Here is a 22718-nt window from a genome sequence, read left to right as displayed (position 1 = left end):
CCAAGCATTTTCTGTATTTCCTTAAGCACTGAAGAAGGCTTAAAGAAGATCAAGCACTTCAAACGTTGCAGCCTGCTTCACTGGAAATATTTCTAATCAAATCAAACATGAACAGAATAAAATTACATGAAGAGTAATGAAGACTATGATAGAGATTGCTAGATTTCAGTGAGTGATCTGCTACAGCTTCTCTAGTTTCTCTTTTGTAAATGTCACTATTAGCTGCAAAAGTAGCTCAATTAGAAAAGTATTTTCTGTGAGAAAAAAATTGACAGTGTTTGAAGCTGAAGATACTCGTATTTTACAAAGAAAGGGCATTGCAGAAGATTCTTACTGTACTGAAAACATAAGTATAAGCCCCAAGAGAATGGTGAAGGGAACATCCGAATATGACGCACTGTGGTAACAAGACTGGAAAACGTGGTCGGTGTTTGCGTTTGCAGTAAAACAGCTGGAACGCTTTGGCAGCGAAGTGCCCACCAGAACCAGCCGGAAGGACACCACAAGGAAAGAAACCCTCTGGTGCACCTACGGTAGCAGAAGCTATAAATTGTCTTGCGGCTATTTTACAGCCTTCCCCTTTTATACCAACGACTTCTGTCTGGCGCACAAACAAAGGGAGAAAAGATGACAAATGGAAAAAGGGAGGGAATAGGGATCGATCACAAATAAACGCCCATTTCCAACCGAGCCCGGAGAGCGAAGCGCAAACACACAGCGCTCCCAACAACGACTCTAGCACTCGTCTCCAGAAGGACGCAGATTTATTCTCGGCGCTAGCAAAAGCAGACGGGGGCAGCAGTCAGGAGCGCAAGAAGGCATTTTGACACCCATTTGTGAAGCAGGCTCGTTTCAACTTCGCGCTGCCGCGTCCCTCCTTGCGGCGCCGTCTCCTTGCAGTGCGTCGCCACCTGCAGGACAGCCAGCTGCGGCGAGCCGCGCTCCGGCCGCTCCAAGAACAAGGCTGGAAATGCGGCTCTCCTCGCAGCTTTTGACGAGCGTTTGTTCTCACGAAGCGGCTAAAATCGAGAAGCCGAGGGCACGTACGCGTCTGTGACCATAAGCGTGCGTGAACAGTGCTGGGAAGAGTCAGCACTGTTACCTCCCAGCCTAAAAAGCCACAGAGGGCCGAACGCTTATGGCGGTCGACGCAACCTCCCTGCCCGTGACCGTGCTGCGCTTGGCAAGTCCCAGGCAAAGCTCCGTAGCTAAACCAGGTTAGAAATTCAAGTTCTCACTTTCATTTAACGACTGCGAAAGGGGAGAGAGGAAGATGAGACACTTGCATTTAAAGATGGAAACAGGAAACACAGGCTTGAAAGGAAATACCGTATTAGCTGGTTTTCAAAAAGTCGGGTTCCCCAGGGTGACTTAAGTAACTCTGCCAACAGCTTCCTGTCACCTGGAGACACCAGATACCTTGTCAGTGTTTGCTTAAGACAGGGGGAAGGAGAATCAGTGAATACAAAACGTACTTTACGATACACCACGTGGAATCCTGGCCCTATTGATCACCACGGCAAAGCTTTCACTGATCCTTATGACTATCCTTTACACCCACAGTCTGGATATAATGACTATGTGAGATTTTTTTGCTAACTGAGGCTTTGTAAATGTCAAGGGCAAAAATGAACGTTGCAGAAAGCAACTCCAAGAGTTTCATGCCGTGCACAGGGTGAAGGTGCTAACTTCTGATAGCTGGAGAAAAACAGCAGCAGTTTCCTTGTTGCAAGGAGGAACACACATCTGCACACATTCTCCCGAGAAGTACTTCTTTCAGCTAACTATTGTTAATTACTGGAAACAGAAGGAGGCTTAATACAATCCATTCAGCCAATGAGGAAGTTAAGCTTCAAGTAGTAGACATGAGGCAGAGTCTCAGCTGAGCTGAGTAAGTCATGAGCGCTGCACAGCAAGGAACCGTCTCACTTTTCTAGGGAGCATGGCAGCGCTGGGGTTCGAGAAGGCGGCAGGGTCTGCCTGGAGGCAGAGCTGCCTGGTGTGCTCTGCTCATACAGCAGCCCACACAGTCCTGTCCTGTTCCTGACTAAAAAGCAGAGGTACCTCACATCCACCACAACCATCAACACCAACTGGCAGAAAAAAAACCCAGCAAAAGAGGACCAGGAAGCTATAAACTGCACAGGAGCCATTTGTGCAATGCCGATGCAAAAAAGGCAAATGCAAATCTGGGATGTACAGGTGTGGGTGCAGTTCATCAGACATGGAGGTGGCAATTTAGGAAATTAAGTTCAGCAGAAATCAACAAGACTGATGAACACGATATATGAGGAGAGAAGATAGAGCAATGGGACTGACTTATTTTCAAACAGAGAAGAGGCATAATGAGAGCATAAACATGGCAGTGATTAATTGTTTTCTGTGTACCCTCTGTATACAAGAAATTGGCAACACTAGTAGAAAAGAAGATTTATGCAAGGTTAGGGAAAATCTGTCTGTTTATAAGGAGAGCTAAGTCCTGAGGCAGCTGGGGAAGTTAAGAAATCCTTTCATTCAGAGGTTTTTAAGAACAGATGAAGCGTTATTTGGACTCTTGCCACTTGGACTTGTTCTTATAGTCTCAGGTCCAGAGATTCACTGATATCACAGATTTCTCTTGCTTATTTCGTATCAGTATCTCTTTAGTCATGGGCAGATTAAAAAACCATGACCATAATGCAACTATAAATGGAATACAGAAGGAGAACACACATGCATTATTTCTTTTTCACATTTCATGAAGCCAAAGCGTATTTCCACAACTTCCAGTTTGACTCATGATTTTTAACACTGAGAGACTAACCACACTGGAATCAAGACAAATAATAAAGATCATCAGCAAGAAATACTCAACAATTTTTTTTAATAGGCAAACATACATGAAACCAAGACATATGTACTGTTAAGTTTGTGTAGTATTTTTACATCTGTATATTTCAAATCTGAGTAACGCAGTAATGTACGTTTATAAGTTCTCAAGGACATCCAGAGAACTAGATACAATTTAATACAATCATATAGCTTGAAATAGACAATTTTATAGAAAATAGATGATTTACTCACAAGATAAAACACTAGGGGCCAGCGAAGGCACCAAAAATAGGAACCACAACACATCACGATTCATTCTGAATTGTGTACAGCAGCCCACAGATGTCTTCTGCATTGGAGGCCTTAAATTTCACATGACTATAGAAAACAGATGTGCCACATATTTAAATCACGAAAACCAGCATTTTGTGCTATTTGGAAAGCTCAGACAGTGGGTTTCAGGCTATTGGAAAGGTACTAGGAATTATCTGAATATGAACTACTATCTTGTATAAGAGTTGTCACAATTAACATCCAGAAATGGGGAAGGAACTTTAAAGGTGGTGATTCAAGAAATAGGTAACTCTAACAACAGATTAGCAAGGGATTTATGTATGAAGTCTATATCAAAAATATGTACTTTGGACATTTTACCTTCAATGCAAATTTTGGGTTCTGATACCTCTGCCTGGGTCAAGGCTCTGACTCAAACTAGCCCTTTTTTCTTTGAAAGTAGGAATTCATTTTTACTAACGCAAGTGATCTGCAAGTCAGATGAGTAGCTTAAGCAAGTCATTTAAATTGCCTGTAGAGACAACGAAAACAGATAGGCATTTGCAGGCACCAGTTCATCTTACCTTAAATTATCACATTATGGTTAATTTTAATATTATACCAAGATGATCTGTGTCCTAGAGAGGCTTACTGGTCTGCTTAGGTTATAGAAGCACCACAATGATGGAGGTTCCAGTTCCACCTCAACCCAGCTCTACACAGGCAGAACCTCTACACAGGCAGTTGGCTGAAATGCCAAAAAATTTCTGTGTGTTTGTTTCCTGGACCTAAGCAATGGCATGGAGCATTTAGACATCATGACAGGCAATTGCTTTCCCTTCAGGAACATCACAGCCTCTTCATTGCTTTACTATAGAACTGGATATTCAGAAAATGGAAGATGCATTTCCAATTTGCAAACTGATTATTTAGGGCCTGATGTGGTGATGCATATTTAAATACCTTAGTGCCACTTGAGACAGACTAGAGTATCTGACAAATCCCTGCAGAGGTGGTATATATTTCAGAAGAACTTTCTGAGACCCTTTCCCTTCTATAGGCTGCTGGAGAGGTCCCCTCGGATAGCTCAGCACTAGATGTTCAGGCACGAGCAAATGGATCAAGCCCAAGGACACTAAATTTGGATTTCAGCCCTCTTGACTTACCCACCAGTCTGAAATGTTCACACCATAAGAGGAGATGCTGACATAAGTAGCTCTGTATGTCCCTGTTAAATCCACTGGCACAGCGGGAAGAGGTGTGAAAAGGGGTCAGGGATGGTGGAGGCAAGTTGGCATTGCTTGGCTCCAGGGACAGGCAGCGCAAAATCTTGTTGCTTTGGTTGTAGAAATACATGGTCTGAATGAAAAAACACAACATAACATGGACCTCCTTCTGTGAAGCCTCTTGAGGATAATAATGAGATCACCTTACACTTATTATTATAAATAGGTTATTACACAGCCCTGACTTCTCTAACCTCTGTAGCAGTATTACTCCACTAGGAAAATAATAACACAGTGGTAAATTATATTATTTCTACAAATAGTGTGAGAAATTGTGGATAACCAGAAAGATTAACCCCTGTTTAATATTCAGTTGCTGTGCTAGTGTGGTATAAATCTGATGGTAAATGGGGGGCAGGAAAGCAGAATAGAGCCCTTGTCTCCTACATACAATACATAGTCATCTGAAAGTTTGCCTCTTACTTTGCTTTAGCACTATAATTTCTCATAAAAGGCTTATGAACTAACAATAATTGGAAAATAACTACTAAAAAGAATGGCATTTATCTGCCCTTTCTGGCATGTTCACTTGGGATGCAAGAGCCTAGGGAAAGAAAGAAATACTGCAGCTGAAATGCACAAACCCTTTGTTTTCAGTATAGGAAAAAGGTTCCTCAGGGTGTGGCTAAAATACTCAAAGGATGTATCTTTTATACATCCAAACAACCCTTAGATAACTCTGTCCGTAGAACTGCAACACCAGGTAAGGAAGCTACCGAAAACAAGTATTTATTCTCTGCATGGTATTTTTTGTCCCTCCCTGCTGCTAATATTATTCTTATGACACCAGACACTGCATAATTTGACATTTCAAATGTATGGCACCATGACAATGATATATGAGGAAACATTTACAGAGCCTGGCACAAGAAGCTAAATTAATACTGAAAAGCAAATGACTTGCTTAGATTGGCTGCTATTTCTCAGTTTCCAGGGTAAATATTCAGTGTAACAGCTAAACTTGGGAACACAAATAATTGATAGCTTTCAAGCAATGACTGTAGATATTTACAGCCTACCTGCTTAACTACCTGTTTTCTGCCAGCACCAATGTTACTTTGCTGCAGGCATGTCTGGCTATATGATCAAATGTGGATAAACATAATCATACAATATGAATTAATTAAGTTCTTTATGTAAAGAAATTATCTTTAAGATTTCAAAGAGAAAAGATTGCAAAAACACAACTGAAGAAAACAGCCTATGGAGGTCGCTCAAAAGTTATTCCAAAAAATGGAAATGAATAAAGTAGCACTCCCTGTCCAAAGTATTTGGTCTTCTTCTGGACAATTTGAAAAACAATTTGTGAAAGGAAAATTAAGAAATACACTGAACATTTCTGCTAGGCTCCCTTCCCCCTCCCCCTCTCCCCCCTCCTTTGGGTAGCACCTCCGGCTCATTCAGGACACATCCTCACGCTCGGTTTGCCTTAAGCTCAATCATCTTAAAAGAGTTTTCCTGAAGGTCAAGAAGAAACAAAAAGCATATATCAACATGAAGGGAAGAGGAATAATCTTAAGTGCGGGTGCCAAGAAGGAATCAGAAAGAAACCAATCATGTCCTGGGTAGCAGAAGGACAGAGAAAAGGAAAGTATCACTCTCTAAATTCCAGCCCCCCAACCAGTCATTTGGTTATAATATAAATTGGCAGAATAGATTATGCAAAAATTATGAAACTACCAGTAATATGTCCAATGATCTCATCACAGCTAACGTTAGTACAAGGAACGCTTTGGTCTACATTTTCAAGCAAGTACCTAAAACACATAGCTGTGTTGCCAAGGACTAAGTACCAAACAGGTCTTTCCCAGATCTGTTTTCTAGGGTGACAAGACAAAAGCAAGACTCCTATGGCCTTAAACACTGCTAGATTAACTTTTTGCAGGTGATAAAAGGTCTGCAATCTCCACAGAATGCAGCTGACTCAGCACCACTACAGCACATTGCTGCCTCATACAATCACAGCTAGGACTTTGAAATGGATAGAAGGTTATCAGCCAATATCTTCCTAATGTAAGATCAAGTCGCAATATACCTCCAGCCTTCTGAATCTAAAATTCCATTTGTTCAAAGGTGTTAGTATATATACTTGGTTGTAAGAAGCTTTGGGAAGCTTTTGTTCATGTATGACTCTGAATGCAGACTTCTCCAGGTGAAGGAAGTCAGAAAGCAAGGACTGCATACTCTGTTCCTATTTGGCTCAATCCCAAATTAATAAAATCCTCATGTCCAGTTTCAGGGCCAATGTTAATTTATATTACCCTTCATTATATTATGTTTTTCCTTAGTTAAAGAAAAAAAAACACTGGGATAAACAATTTTTTGTCATTCTCTAGATACTCAGATCTACAATCAAGTATCAGACCGGGTTTTGAAATGTTGATAATAACAAAAATAATCTTTCCTTTAAATCAGGTCTTTTAATATCCTTTAGTAAGTTCTACAAGGTCTTAATTTATATTTTTAGTAACTGCTAAAGAGCTCATTAACTGATCAGTTCATTACATAATGACAATAACATAATTTATTTCTAAAGTGGAAACTGGAAGCAGAGTAAATCTCAGCCACAAATTCCTATTAAGCTGTAACCCTGAAAATGAAACCACATGGAGAAAAAAACTGGTTTTAGGTAAAGCAGAAGAAAGACGAAATCAGTTTATATTCCAGAGAGGAACACAGCTACTTCACCTGGTCCCGTGTTGAAGGGCCTTTTGTGAAGTCTCTACACAAAGTCTTTTTTCCTCCTGTAAAAGGAATGATCAATAAATATCAATTTGCTTTAGAACAAATTCTCTGTCTATAAGCAATTTCTCACTAAGTTGACAGCCCTTTTTTTTAAAGTCCCAAATCAGAGCTATTAGACTGCATTTTGGCAACAGCTGTGTCCTCCAGGAACACTTTCAAAGTCAAGTGATCTCTCACCTATAAATTGCATCTAGGACTGGCATTGAAGGGATTTAAGTTGGTAGTAAATGCTAGCATCCCCAGTTAGGTCCTGCAGCGTGAATGGCTCCAATGAGTCCCCCGGCCCCGGTCCTTTACTGAGACAATGCATCAAGACAGTATCTGTTCTCTTCTTAACTCAGATGACTCCTACATCAGCCTATCAGCAGGTCGGATTCCAGCTCAGAAGCTTGAGACTGAGATGTCTTTTGAGATAATCAAGAGAAGCAGATGAATAAATGTATTACGTATGTTTATTTTTGGCAGGTTGACAGTGTTTGGCACTGAAAAATAGGAGTGTTGTGGGAGGGAAAAAACAAGACTTGCTTTCCTTTGCTTTTAAAACCCTATGCTGCCTTGTGGGACCTCATCAGGAGTTATGATTCATTGAACTAAAAAGACTATCCTGGATAAGTAAGATTAATAAGTAATAATCCCAGTTATGCACCTATCTGGATCAAATAGTGGGACTAAAACAATTGTGCTAAGTTTTACATTATTATACAAGAAAAAGTTTTATAAATGCTGTCACTCGATGTGTGACACAGTCCACATCGCAGTCCCGTCCAGAGCCAAGTACCATGGTGCTCAATCTGGCAGTCGTGTTGCACAACAGCAGAGTCAGCCACAGCCATATACCACTGTGAACTATGACGGAGAGTGCTGGAAGTACAGAGAAAGAGATTGAAAAAGGGATCTCCTCAAGAGGGGGAGAGGATAAGTTTGGGAGAGAGCGAGAACATGGACCAACAAAGTGTTTACTGCATGACATATCCTAAACAATTTGTCTAAACTCAAAGTTATGGTTTTGATACAAAATTGTCTGGTGTAAGTGAACAGCTTGTATTTTGCTGAGGGATAGATCATCTCATCATAATGGTCTCTTTGGACATGGAAAGCAAAACTAGCAGTCAGCCACAGAAGTAAGAAATTAGAACTGTTTACCTTGAAAGAATTCAGAAGTTGCCAGGAGACAAGTAATGTGCTCCCATTCCTAGCTCTGAAATAAGAAGGTGAAACTCCATAGTTTCCAAGGTAATATTGAGAGCCTAATATTTTCTATGTCTTTTGCAATCAATCACTTCCTTAAAACAATGCAAAATAACTGAGTGAGTATAGGCAGAACTGTGCACTTGGAATCATTACAATTAATAGCTTTCATCATAATCTGAAAGAATAATAAACTCTTTAACAACAGACATGAAGTAAGACCGATTTGTTCAGCATAACTTGCTTGATGCTGTTAAAGTCAAGCTGCATGAAAAAAAGGATAGATTTATGTATTCTTCAGCATGAGAAATGCCAAAAAGCATTGGGGAAAAAAGCTATGTTCAGTCTCGCAGGAAGATGATTCACCATCCACCCCTTGTAGTCACTGAAGTCAGACACATTCATTACCCAATACACTGAGGACTTTTATTTTTCCCCTTTTGGTGAATAAGCACCGAATTACCCATATCACTGGGCCATCTCACCAAACGCGGCAGCTGCTGCTCACCAAAATAATCATAGAAAGCTTATCGGTGAGGGATTCTAGACATTTAAATATATGGGAGCTCCCTCTGCTAATAACAGAGATTTATCTTTCATTCTGAGAGGGGTGTACACAAATTCTAAAAATCACCAGTCAATACCACATGCAAATACACATGCTCAGTGAATGCTTGTGGTTTAAGACTCTTCCTTTCATAGAAGAGAAGCATTTAGCAATCTTCAGGGGCAGGGTCAATGAAAATGTGAAAAAAAATCACTAGATGAGGACTTAAAATGTTCTAAATCCTCACGGCCCCATGTTCCATATGGATTGGATTTTGAATTGATAGCAAGATGCTGTTCTAAACACCAAATTTACTATTTTAATGTAAAATTTAATTTCACTTTCTGTCTAGGTTCACTTCATTCTTACCAACTTTCTTTTTTTAGTCTATTTACTTAACAGTAGTAGAATGCAACTAGTAGGCTGGATTTTTACTAGTCTATGTCTTTGGATGTACCTAGCTTGATGCTACCTATGTATTATTGTGTTCCTATTATGAAATCTACTAAAATAAATAATAATCACTTAATTAAAATGTAAACCTGCCATCACCGAACTGTATACTCTGCTGTGTCACACAAGAGACCTGGTTGCTAATGTATCTGTGGAGCTTGAGAATAAACCAATTTACATTGCATGGGTGTTATAGAACTGTACAGAAGAATCCCCCAAAAGAAAAGGCTTTTCATTTATTTTGTTTGCTGCTTATATGTGGAGTTAACTGCTTAAGTGTTTGCAGAAACAGGGACAATGAGGCAGGTTCAGTCATTCTGTTAAAAATAATGGAATAAGAACCAGTTACTGTCACCAGCTTTGGCCCTTTTAGGATTTTCAATTATTGGATGTGCAATTGACTATCTCGGTTTATTTTTGAACAAAAATTTTTATTAATCATATGTGTTTAAGCTTTGATAAATATAACCAAGAAAGACACCCACCAATTCAAAGTTTTTTCAATTGTCCTTCACATTTTTGGCCAACTATTTGAAATTTCTAAGTGTCTTTTATTCCGCTCTGCTTAAAACCACAGCTCTATGCACCAGTCCAAAGCATGCTGGGATACCTGCACAGGCAGTGGTTGCGGCAGGCTTTCTACAGCTCGAGGGTAACGGGCCAACTAAGTTTCAACCGCTGATGAAATCAGAGCTCACTCATTTAACCTGACCTCAGAGCATTTGGGAAAAGAAATCACCTAAAAGCCAAGGTGTCGTGGTTTAACTCCAGCCAGCAACTAAGCACCAGGCAGCCACTCACTCACTCCCCCCCACCCAGTGGGATGGGGGAGAGAATTGGGAAAAGAAGTAAAACTCATGGGTTGAGATAAGAATGGTTTAAGAGAACAGAAAAGAAGAAACTAATAATGATAGCACTAATAAAATTACAATAGTAATAATAAAAGGATTGGAATATACAAGTGATGCACAATGCAATTGCTCACCACTCACCGATCGATACCCAGTTAGTCCCCAAGCAGTGATCCTCCCACCCCCACTCCCCCCAGTTTATATACTGGGCATGACATCACATGGTATGGAATACCCCTTTGGCCAGTTTGGGTCAGCTGCCCTGGCTGTGTCCTGTGCCAACTTCTTGTGCCCCTCCAGCCTTCTTGCTGGCTGGGCATGAGAAGCTGAAAAATCCTTGACTTTAGACTAAATATGACTTAGCAACAACTGAAAACATCAGTGTGTTATCAACATTCTTCTCACACCGAACTCAAAACATAGCACTGTACCAGCTACTAGGAAGACTATTAACTCTATCCTAGCTGAAACCAGGACACTAGGTAAAGTCATAACAGTTTAGCTCTTAACATTTTCCTTTTCCCTCCTGACAAAAAAAAACCAACAAAAACCAGACATCTAACAAAATCTATACATCTATTCAAAGTGTATAAATATTACAAGTCCAGAAGGTATCCTTAAATATTGAAATGGCACTATCCACATGAAATTATTTTGATAATAGAATAGGAAAAAGTAATTTCTGTTTGGTCAGAAAACTAATACATGTTGATAGTTTTGTATACTGATTTACAAATCAAAGTGCTCAATATAAACACAAGAAGCTCCAGAATCAGATTGGAGCATCATTATTTACATTGCCCTACATTTGGAGAAGTACATGGAGCTTTATGCTGCCATTGGCAGGAACCGCAGTGTAGCAACTGAATGCAGTGTTTGATTACTGTACAAGAAACAGGTAGTTTACATTCTCCTAACATTTTAGTATAGTTTGATTAATGTCAATAAGCTACAAAGTCATGCATTCAGTGTTTTCAAAAACAGCAGAAAAAGCAAGCCCAAATAATTCACCCATTTTCTTCGTAACTGGAATGAGGAAGGGCCATGGAGGCATGTCAGATATTCACAAAGCGAATCTCAGCCCAGACTCAGTCCTGAGCATGCTGCAAATTAAGCTGCTGTTTGCTTTGGCCTTCAGACAGTTTAAGGCCAGGTAGCAGAAATGTAGATTTCAGTCATTTGTCAGACTCCTGTATTGAACTTCATCAATTGTGAATTTAGAACAATTCAAAAATAACTCAATCATTTCCACTCAGTCAGATTTTGTAATCCTCTGTGTTGGTGGTACTGCTTGCCAAGTAAAGGACTCCATCATATGCGGCATCTTTCTCCTTACAACTCCTGTACGGTCTGAAGACAAAAAGAACATTAACAGTCAAGCCATGAATACAACATCTCCGCTTTCAACTCACTGGTGCAATAAATACATAACAGGGACTGCAACAATAGCTAAACGTATTAAAAAAAAATGCTAAGGAATTTACCTTTATTTTAAATCTTTTCCTCTTGTCCTATTCTACTGAATACCTTGCATACTTTCAGAATGCAGGCACAGATGAAGATTCCCATAATTGTTCTACAGATATGAAAGAAAACTGACTTCTATGCAACTGCCTTTGGTTATTGGAAATGAGGTGCTTGTACACAGTATGCTGCCTCTGCCAAACTGAGCTGCAGCCGGTCTTACAGAGGAAAAATGCTGTGCAGGAGGCCTCAGATAATTGTAAGTGAGTAGCAATTTTAATTCTGAGCATATTGAAAGACCTAGAGCAGATAAAATGACCTATACAAAAGGCAAGACTAAGGAAATTATTTATATCAAAATGTGTTAAGTATAATTAGAAGTTTAGGTGGAATAAATGTACAGCATGAAATAAGAATGATAATACTCATTTTCCTGTTTCATAATCTGCTTTTTCTGCCCTCTAGGGATCTGCCTGTCCTCCAGTAACACTGTCATTTTTCTCAGCATTTCCCAAAAATCAGCTCTCAGTCCACTCAAAAAATGTTCAAAAAGGGTCTATTTGGTAACTGAAGCCAAATAGAACCAACTCCTGTGAGAGCACACCATGGCTCCCGCGTGGTCCGTACACCCACAATCACTTCAGGAGGTACCTGGCAGACGCATGACCACATATCCACTCCATTTCAGTAGCCTGAAACTATCACTCTGTCACAGCCAGGGTGTGCACCAAACTTGAGAACTCTGAAGAATTCAGTTCAACAGCCCAGGCATGGTCTGTGGGGCCATTTCAAGCCGTTGATGCTTCTAGCTCCTGAAACAACTTTTGAGTTTGCTTTAATCAAGCTTCTGAGGAAAACACACTTTATAATGCTGTCTTTGAACTAATGGATTTAACATAACTTTAATCTACAAAAATTGACCAAGAAAAGCCCTGTTTTCCTCTTCTTTTCCTTTTATTCCTTGGTGTTGTGAATAAAAGTGTTTTTAATTGGCTTGGTCTCAAGACAAATTCAACCCTTCAACAATACTCCTCACAAATTAGCTATGGTGACAAAATCAGTATGTATTGCATGCATTAGAATTATACTGAACTTTCTGAGTGAAAAGGAGATATTTAAGATCCTCTTTGATTCACATGTACAGTCACTGAAAAAAAAAAGAAAAAAGAAAAAAATACTCTGTGTGAACTGCTGCTATCTATTGGAAATAAAATAGAAAGGCATTTGTTATATATATATGGCTAGATCAACAGTCAAACCAAGGAAAATAAAGCAGCATAGTCCCTAGAATATTACCCATAAATTGTGTCCTGCTAACTTGATCTAATAAGGTGCTAGTTTTAGCTACTCATGCAATTGCTCCAGCTAGATTCATGTACTAATTTGGCTGAACTTTTAGGTTTTGTGCAATTTTTGAGTTTGCCTTTTTCTTAAATGGTCTCAGATGGTTTATTCCCACATATCACCTTCTCATCACTTCAAACAAGCTGTTATTTATACTAGGTAGTTCAAATCCTCTGACTAGGAACAAACATGCCTCTTCTTTCACTATACCCTGAACAACAAACGTTCCAGCACACGGCTTAGATGCAGCTTCAAATACCAAAACATGCACCTCACTGAATTTCAGTTGTCTAAAAGATCGGCATCAAGTTCAATGTAATCATTGAGGTTTCTTCTATGCAGTCGATTGAGAAAGACAGACACCTCCAGAGTGTGATTCACCTCATCTATTCCAGGATAAGATAAAGCATCCATTGGAAGTACCTGCCTCTCTCCTTTTGAGGCAACCTACACAACCAGTCTAGAACTGATTGCTAACTTTCCAACACTTTCAGTTAAATGAGATGAATCCCACCCTTACTGCCTAAGGCTGTGCTAATTACCAAGAAAAAACAGAGCATGCTCCAGGATTTGGATTGCCCAGCTGGGATTGCTGGAGCTTGCTTGGCTTTCCTTTCTGCAGAAATCAGAGCAATGGGATGCAACGAGGAAGCAGCCTTGTGCGCTCCAGGGTCATAGCCTGAAAAGGAGCCAGGATGCAGTCTCAGATAGCACCTCAATAAGATTAGCAATGGCAGCTTACAGCTGTACAGCCTTTCATTGCTGGAGACGTGCCTGCTCAGCATGGTGCAATGCTGCAGACAGATCCCTGAGGCTCCATGGAACAAGCTAGTCCAGAAGCAAGGTAGCTGCCCTGACCCAGCCCCACGTATCAGCTTTTCAACACAGCTAATTAGCTGCTTTAATTCAGCACACTGTCCTTGTTATATGCAAGCTACATGGTTCAAAGCCAGCTTAGTTAGATCTTCACTTTAGATGTAGCTAGAATGCCTGGAAACTCCCACGGACTTTACGAGTTTGTACTTCAAAAGTTGCCTCTGCAACTAAAGGATTGGAAACACATTTTCCCCACATGAAAACTCATTTTCTGGAGCATAGTTCAGGCTCGGGGAGATAAGGGAGGAGAACTGTACAAGGACAAGCCCTGAACTACAGGACACAATCCACCAAACCACAACAACCAAAATAGATTTCCATATTCAGGCACCTATGTGACTCCAAGGTCAACCTGTTCCCAATGCTTATATGCTCAGATAAGCTTAAAGAGGTGGAAAACAAGTGTCCCTTTCTATCCCTTCAAAAATTTTGAATGCTAAAATTTTCAATCACATGTTATAACCAGGTATTATGCAAACACTTGTACTTTTTGATCTATATTTCAATGAAGGGGTTTTGACAGGGCAGTCCCTTGCAGTCCCTTTGTGACCTCCAGCAGTCACAGAGCTGCCCCTGGGGACAGCTCCACACGTGGGTCTGGGATAGCTGAGGCATGGGCACAGAGTCACCAGAATGTGACTGTCTCATTCTGCACTGCTTGATTTCTTCCAAAAAGTGGTATAAATAGCAAAATTAACTAGGGGCTCATCTGACAGTCAGTGAATACAGTGCTCAGTGGCAAGCAGGCTGAAGCCTTCAGCAAAGCCTGATCCATCGTCAGTGAGAGCCTGCCTGCTCCTACCTAGAGGATTACACTTTAACTTTGTAAAAATACCATTTGTCTGCAACTACCTCAGCACCTTTATTTATCCTGGGCCCCTGAGATTAAAGCAGCAGGCAAGCAAGGAGCTGAAAATAATGTATCTGCTTTGCTGCATTTTACCTACTTTTCTTGGGTCCACAGCCGAGCATACATGCACGGGAGAGCAATGGCCTTGACCTCCCCGTAGGATCAAGGCCAGAATGAGAAGCTGCTACTGCAAAGTCCTCACCTTACAGCCACGTACCTATAGCACAGCCTTCAGTCTTGACACAAAACACAAACACGGAGCTCACACCTCAGCAACACTTTGGAGTAACAGCAGCTGCATGCGGCACAAGCCGCAAGTAGCCAAAAGCCTCAGCGGGACATCGGGCAAAGAAGGATTTCCAACCACAAAGCAGGAACGGAGGGATGTATTTCCATACCACACACACTCACTGAAAAAATTATTGAAATTAGCTGCCATTTGGTTTCTTGAGGTCTGAAGACTGGGAAGTTTGAAGTAATTCATATTTATTCAAGTAATACCAATGAAGAGTGGGAACTAACATCAGCGCACACCTATCATCAACCTGTCTGTTTGGTATATATACCATATGCCTTTCCCACACATCTTCATCTCTTTCTTTTGTTGGATTTAGCCTGTACTTTGTTTGGGAAAGAGACTCAGTCTTTCTGCACATCTGCCATCTCCAAGTGAGATTATTACCATAAAATCATTAGCAGCAAAGGCAGAGAGAGTCACTTGGAAGACTTCTGACTCACACTTTACACTGAAAGTCAACAGTGCAATGAATTTTCAGGGTATTCACAGGCAGACATCAGAATGACGTGGAACTTAACTTTGATATATATATTTTGGCAGTATCTGAGGGCAAGGAGCAGCTTAATACAACTACAGCACGTAAGGCCAAATGCTCTGCTTCCTAAGTGCTGTTCATGGTGTGCAGAAAGACCAGAAATGAGCTCTATATTCCCCTTCTGGTAATTCCCCAGGCCCAGGGAGCTCTCAGCAGAAACAGACCCTCAGCATCACCTTTCCAAGAAGCTCTAGAAACAGTGACAGGAATTGACAGGAGCACAATGCTTTCTGGCAGTCTCCAGCTGGCATGGAAGCTATTGCAAACTGGTAAAACTCTCGTCTTAGCTTTGACCTTCATGTTTCGCCACCACCAATAATGGCAGCTAAGCAACGCTCCTTTTTTCCCTTATCCCACAGCAGAAGAGAATCCATACTAGAAAGCTTTGATCCTTCATCCACCAGGAACAATAACAAAAATTGCTAGAGGTAGATGTGGGCTTCTGATGGTTCACTGAAGTTATATCTGTGCAATAAAACTAACTAACTTTGAATTTTGTATTCTAAAGATGATTTGGTATGATATGAAAAAGAACCAGTATTGTTCTATGGGCTTCTGCACACAGTAACTCCACGCCACATGCTAAAATCTTCCATTTTCACCGTCACAATAAATATATTAGTCCACTCACTGACATCCATTACTGATACACTTAAGTCCTTAACAAAATTTACCTTACTGAAGCCTGACACACTATGTCAATGAAATCCCAGTGCAGTTTATTTGGGACCTGTAAGAAGGGATTCTGTGGTACATTAGCATGTTGCTGCCTCTCAGCATAAACACAAAACTCAGCCACTGAATAGAGTCACCCTGTCTCCCAATACAGTCTTGGAAATAAATGTCAGGCATGCTTTCATCTGTACTCAAATCTGAATCAAGTCGTCTAAAGGGACAACATACCCTTTCACATATCCATTCACCTAGAATAAAACACTTTCTACATGGTACATGAGAGTGGGGAAAAAACAGGAAGAAATTAATTCCAGCTCTGAAAGGAGCTCTTTTTTTTTTTTTTTTTAATTTATGGATATGCACACATTAATCTCTCTACCTTGTTTTAAATGTCTGATGGAAACTGGCTTCACAGTTGATGCCACATCTTGGTCTCATGAGAGAGAAAAAGAAAACAGCTTGATCTACAAATGAAAGTGCAATTAAAAGTTAGTAACATCATGCTTTAATTTTTAGTAACATGGGAGGCTCAATCACACACAGTTTACACTGGAAAAGAAACACCAATGAATACAGGTGAAAAACAGTGCAACTAAAAAGAAATAAAGTGAAGCCTCAGTACCTTTCTAACCAGTTGGCGGGGGGGGGGGGGGGGGTGATTCTCGGTAAGATGGATAAAGTAGGCTTGTGCATTGTCTTCCAGAAGGATGCCTAGCTGCACACACAGTTGATCCAAATCAGATTCAACATACGCAGTCCCTGAAGCAAACACCCAGCTGCACCAACTATAACTCAGATTTTTTAAAATACAAATACTGATAAGATTTTTCAGAAGGGATAGTTTGTTACAGCCTCTTCTCTGTACAACTAATATATTAGCAGGTTTTTCTTTTTAATTCTTTTGCTATTTGGGCAATTCTAATCCTCACTATCCTCATATGGCTCCTACCAACTGTGTATTAAGAAAAAATATATGTTTATCAATTTATTCGGTTTATCAATGTATTTCTTATAAAATTATATGAATGCTAGCTCCTCAACATTCAGGCGAAATGCCTAAGAGCAAGCATTTTGTTTATACACAACTTGATTAAAACTAAACATAATGCAACTGCTCATAGGTGATGAGACAGCTAAAACAATCTCCAGCTCCCTTCTGAGTACTGGAGGAAGAAAGGGGATTCAAAATGCAAAATTAGTTTCAGCGTTAAAAATGAAATTATGTGAGCCATTCAGACCTAGTGTAAATGCCACCAAATGTTAAGCCAAACAGCTCCTCTTCCCCCCAGAAAAAAGAAAAGTTTTAAATTAATCTCCAAGCATGGGATTAATTCAATAAAATTACAGTCTAGCCTCCCTTCCACCAACTCCAATCATAAACAGCCCAATTCTGCAAAAGACCAAGTACCCTCCTTTCACACCGACTGCCAATAATGCTTGCCAGAACTGCATCTAGGGTTGTTATTTATACCATGTTTTGCAATAAGGGAATAATCATACTCATAACCAAATACAGAATCAAAATATACTTATTTTGCATTTCAGGGCTAAACACAGTAAAAATCTCTTTTCAGCCCAGCTTTTTCTACCACAGTGAGAGTTTTACTTAAATGATGGCACTTCTTTCAGTATTCATGGTCAGCACTGACTGGCAAAGAGACCAGACCAGACCTGACTCTTAACTGGCCTGTTCAGCTTACCATTAATTAGCTTAGCAAGACGGAAACAGCCAAGAACTCACTGTCCCAGTTTCTCAGACAGCCTGACAGTAGCTGCTGACTCCTCCATTGCAGGACAGCAAGACAAAGCCATTCCCATTTTAATAGGATCGCAGAGCAGTTTCACATGCAGCCCTGGTACAATCATGTTGAAATCAAAGAAATAGACCATAAATGAATCCTCTAGTGTGAGAAATAGCAACCTCAGCCCATCCTCCAGGCACGCTGTGGTAGCAGAACTGATGCAGGTCCAGTGTGCAAGGGAACGGTCTGAGGAGTGACACCAACCTGTGAAAGCATTTGTGTAGACATGAAGAAAAGTCCTTTCTCTGAAGAGAGCCCAAGCCAAAACAAAATGTTCTCGCTGTATGGTGATTATCCACGTGGCCTTGTACAAAACACCCTTTACAACTATTTGTACCACTCAAGACTTCTGAGCTCTCCTCCCTGGCGGGTGCCCCTACATAATGTACAAACACAGGCACAGTCTCAAGGGTGCTTCTTACCTTAAACAACCTTCAGTCCATGATCCTCGTTCAGGAAAGGATTTAATGGCATATACCTATGCTTTTTTAAGGTATATTTGAACTACTGATATAGTGGCATCTAAGTTATGTTTAAACACTCTCCAGAATAAGTTTCTTTTAGAAGAATGGGAGATGGGATGAATCATCAACCCTCCTCCATCCTTTAACAGACAGGGAAGGAGGCTCAGAGAGACAAAGCAACTTGCCGAGGACCATTCAAGAAGTCTGTGGCAGAGCCGGGCATTAACGCTACACTTGCTGTTAATCAGTTCAGCATGTTAATCCCAAAACATTTTTTCTATTAGAAGAGTAATCAAAAATTACATAGATTATTTAGTATGTAACTGGATAGAAGACAGTCAGGTGAAAGCTATGCAATACTCTGAAAACAAGAAAGCATGCCTCCATCACTGAAAATGGGAAAGCCAATGTTAATGTTTTACCATGGCATCCCCATTTTATAACGTTCAGCACACTGACAACACGGAAAAAACTTCTACAAAATCATTCAACAGAGCAAGACTGTAAGAATTCAAAATCAGCATTAGGATCTGCAAAATATTACTAAAAATATTGCTATTTAAACATTTCTGAAGTTATGATACTAAACATCTGTACTACTATTGTGTTAAGAATCTGAAACATTCTTATCTATATGGTATCTCAAGTAAACAGAGAACCACATGAAAGGAAATAACTGACAAAACCTTCCAAGTACACAATTTAGTCCACAGGCATGCTTTTACTACTTTTTATTCCTTGCAGCCTGTTAGTAAGTTTTTGATTTCAAAATAAATTGCTTCAGAACTTAACTCCATCCTTTCACTTCAAGAAAAATGGATAAGAATAGTTTCAGGAAAAATTCCTTTGCATCTGTAAAATATACCTTCCCCTTCAGCTAGAATCAGTAAAAGGACTTTTTCCTTGTCAAATTTTGCCACAAAAAATGTAGCACTGGATCAGTTATCTTCATTTCTCTTCTCACCTACTGGACAAGTTCAAATTAATACAACGGGCAAAACTGAGAGTCCTGTTATCTACGCTGCAGGTCAATTAGTTCAAAGGCAGCTGGGAGCAATAGGCATCTTCCAGGACATGTCCAAAGAAGCAGAGAAACCTTCATATTTTGTTGTGGAAAGTCAGTCTGCAGAAGTTTTAGAGAGAATTAAAATGAGCAGGAAAAAAGTTCCATTTCATCAGATGCATTCAACATTTTTAAACTGAATGGCAGAGATGCAAACTCAAGATTTCTTCCTTGCTGCCTGCCAAGCAAGTCAGACCTTCAGCCCTTTCTTTTACTTCAGTCTGCTTAATGAATGGCAACACAATATAAAATCTCTGATTCAGCTCTGAGCCTATTTACAAACCATCAGCCCAAGAAACAGAGTAGATCCTGAGTTTTTTGCCAATAAACTAAGCTCAAAATAAGCCCATCCTTGTCTTTCACATATAGATGTTAGCAGAGAGGCACCATTTTCCCAGGGTAAATACAATGGAAAGGTTTTTTACATAACTGGTGAAGCTGCAATGAGCTCCTACCTACCATATCAGCAAGTCTAAACATCTATGTTGACATCCATACTAAAACTTCCAACTTTTAAAATCACAAGTTATAACTCTTTTTCACCTCCAAAGAGTCATTAGATGCCTCATATGAAATTCAGTTGATTTGAAGACACAGATCAGAGAGCTGGCTGAAGATCAGGCCAGGCCATATTCTCAGGTAAAAGGACATACTAAGGAGCTAGGTGAAAAAATGTTAAGCTTAACTTAATTTCTGACAAAAGTTCCTTTCATGCAAACATTTCCAGAATGAGGCATTTATAACTTTTGTGCTGGAAACATGTCTTAGATCTGTTTGCCATTTCAGGGGATGGGTGAAGAATAACATAACAGCAGAGCCAAATAGCAAATTATGTTGTGTTGGCCTCTGAAAAGAGGAACGACTATGTATAACTCCTTGTTCCAAGCCAGAGAAAGCAGAGATTTAGACCTTTATTTACCATGATGTACTTTTAGTGTCTTAAATACCTGAACAGTTTCTGTTACAAGATAGCAGGTTTCCATTTTTGCTCTCATTATTTTCTAGCAAATTTCAAAGTATCTGAAATTTTCCCTACGTTAGACCAAGACCAATGAGAAAAGGTCAGTTCAAACGGTATTTTGTGCACCCAGAAAGCTTTGCAAACCCAGCTCGCAGCTCATTATGCCACACTAAGACCTGGCGTAAGTGATGCCATCAACTTGCACTGATGTGTGCCCAGTTTCACAAGGTCTGATTTAACCCTGATCTCTAAACTGCTCTCGGACAGACCTCAGACCTGCTTCCATTTATTATTTTGTACCACAAGCAACTATTCCACTATTCAGCATCAATTTAAAATCAATTGCACAGCACCACAGTCAGCCAGTTATCTAAATATACCTCAGATAGGTAAGCCTCAATTACACTGGAGGAGTGAAGAATACATAGAAAAGATTCATCACCAACTCAGACGGATATCAATAAAAGATGTAATCAGCAAGGGACTGCATGAAATATAAGAATGTGGACACATTTTGTGAGTTAATTCTTTTGTATTTCATTAAACCCAACTTTTAATCTTTTCTTCACTTTTTTCATATTGATGAAATAGATGGAGTGAACAAGACAAGACTTTTTAAGTAGTGTCTGTGCACAGCGCCCATGATGTAGCCCATAATAACCAGTGAATGTTTTTGCCTTGTTCTTGGCAGAATTATTTCAATGACAGACTGGAGCCAACACCCACACCACTGGAAGATTTTGTCTTGGCCAGGCGTGGATTTCACCGGTGAACTTCTTTGCATGGATTTCCCTTATGATCCCCTGGCCCATCAGAGCAGCCTCAGCAGCACTGCAGGTCCCAAGCACAGGGCAGCAGGTTTTGTGGCTGGCACGGCAGACCCAGACCTGGCATACAGCTTCCCGCAGAGCAAACCTCACCCAAATCACCCCGCAGGTCACCAAGAACGGACTGAGGAGCACCAGGCTAAGGAGAGTCCAGTGTGAATGAACAAATGGGGTGGAAACTCTTGATTTTGTTCCCAAGCTAAGAGCTGTGAGAGCACACTTAAGAGATGTGTAATAGACTAGAAATCTTTACTGAATCTTGATAACTTATTGGGTATATGATATACTTATTAGACACTAATAGCAGCTCAAAAGCAATGGGAAAAATGTGCTGAAGGAATATTGCTTGTGATGAAGAACAAGCTAATGGAAACAAAAGGGAGATGAACAGGAGAGCCGGGGACAGGAGTGGTTAAGGTACCATTATACCCCCTTTCTCTTATTTGAACTTCCTCCCAGGAGAAATTTCTTGGGTTTTTGGAGTGTTCGACATATTTATTCTCCCTATTTGATAGATGCAAAGACTGCTGGAGTTACAAATTCTTCTTACACTGGAATTTCCATTTTGTGCCACACACAAATGTAGAAGAGCAAGTAAAAATCAAAGAGTTCTGGGTTATCTATTGTCAGTCTGTGGTAGACGCCAGGTGCCCACCAAAGCCGCTCTATCACTCCCCCCCCTCAAATGGACAGGGGAGAGAAAATATAACAAAAAACTCATGGCTAGAGATAAGAACAGGGAGAGATCACTCACCAATTACCATCACCAGCAAAACAGACTGAACTCAGGGAAATTAATTTAATTTATTACCAATCAAATCAGAGTAGGGTAATAAGAAATAAAACCAAATCTTAAAACACCTTCCCCCCACCCTTCCCCTCTTCCCGGACTTAACTTTACTCCCAATTTTCTCTACCTCCTCCCCACCAGCAGCGCAGGGGGATGGGGAATGGGGGTTGTGGTCACATCACATGTTGTCTCTGCCGCTCCTTCCTCCTCAGGGGCAGGACTCCTCACTCATCTCCTGCTCCAGCATGGGGTCCCCCCACAGGAGACAGTCCTCCATGAACTTCTCCGAGGTGGGTCCTTCCTATGGGCTACAGTCCTCCATGAACTGCTCCAGCGTGGGTCCCTTGCACGGGGTGCAGTCCTTCAGGAGCACACTGCTCCAGCATGGGTCCCTTCCACGGGGTCACAAGTCCTGCCAGAAAACCTGCTCCAGCGTGGGCTTCCCACAGGGTCACAGCCTCTTTCAGGCACCCACCTGCTCCGGCATGGGGTCCTCCCCGGGCTGCAGGTGGATATCTGCTCCACCGTGGACCTCCACGGGCTGCAGGGGGACAGCCTGCCTCACCATGGTCTTCCCCACGGGCTGCAGGGGAATCCTCCCCTCCTTCTTCACTG

General features: G+C 40.7%; 1 long non-coding RNA gene across 2 annotated transcripts in view; it reads right to left on the bottom strand.

Moving 5' to 3' along the window:
* LOC138684787 (uncharacterized) overlaps positions 1-22718 on the bottom strand; it is a 63660-nt gene that overhangs the window by 15288 nt on the left and 25654 nt on the right. Inside the window, exon 3 of one of the 2 annotated variants that reach the window (XR_011324072.1) lies at positions 9110-11504. The exons of the other annotated variant lie outside the window; for it this stretch is intronic. This is a non-coding gene — a long non-coding RNA (uncharacterized lncRNA). Of the gene's footprint in view, positions 1-9109; positions 11505-22718 lie in introns of those variants that run through there. 2 annotated transcript variants of the gene reach the window in all.

The sequence above is a fragment of the Haliaeetus albicilla genome, chromosome 3 (genome assembly GCF_947461875.1).
Source record: "Haliaeetus albicilla chromosome 3, bHalAlb1.1, whole genome shotgun sequence".
NCBI classification, from domain to species: domain Eukaryota; kingdom Metazoa; phylum Chordata; class Aves; order Accipitriformes; family Accipitridae; genus Haliaeetus; species Haliaeetus albicilla.
The sequence above is the reverse complement of the archived record's forward strand: the minus strand, read 5'-3'. Positions and strand labels throughout refer to the sequence as shown.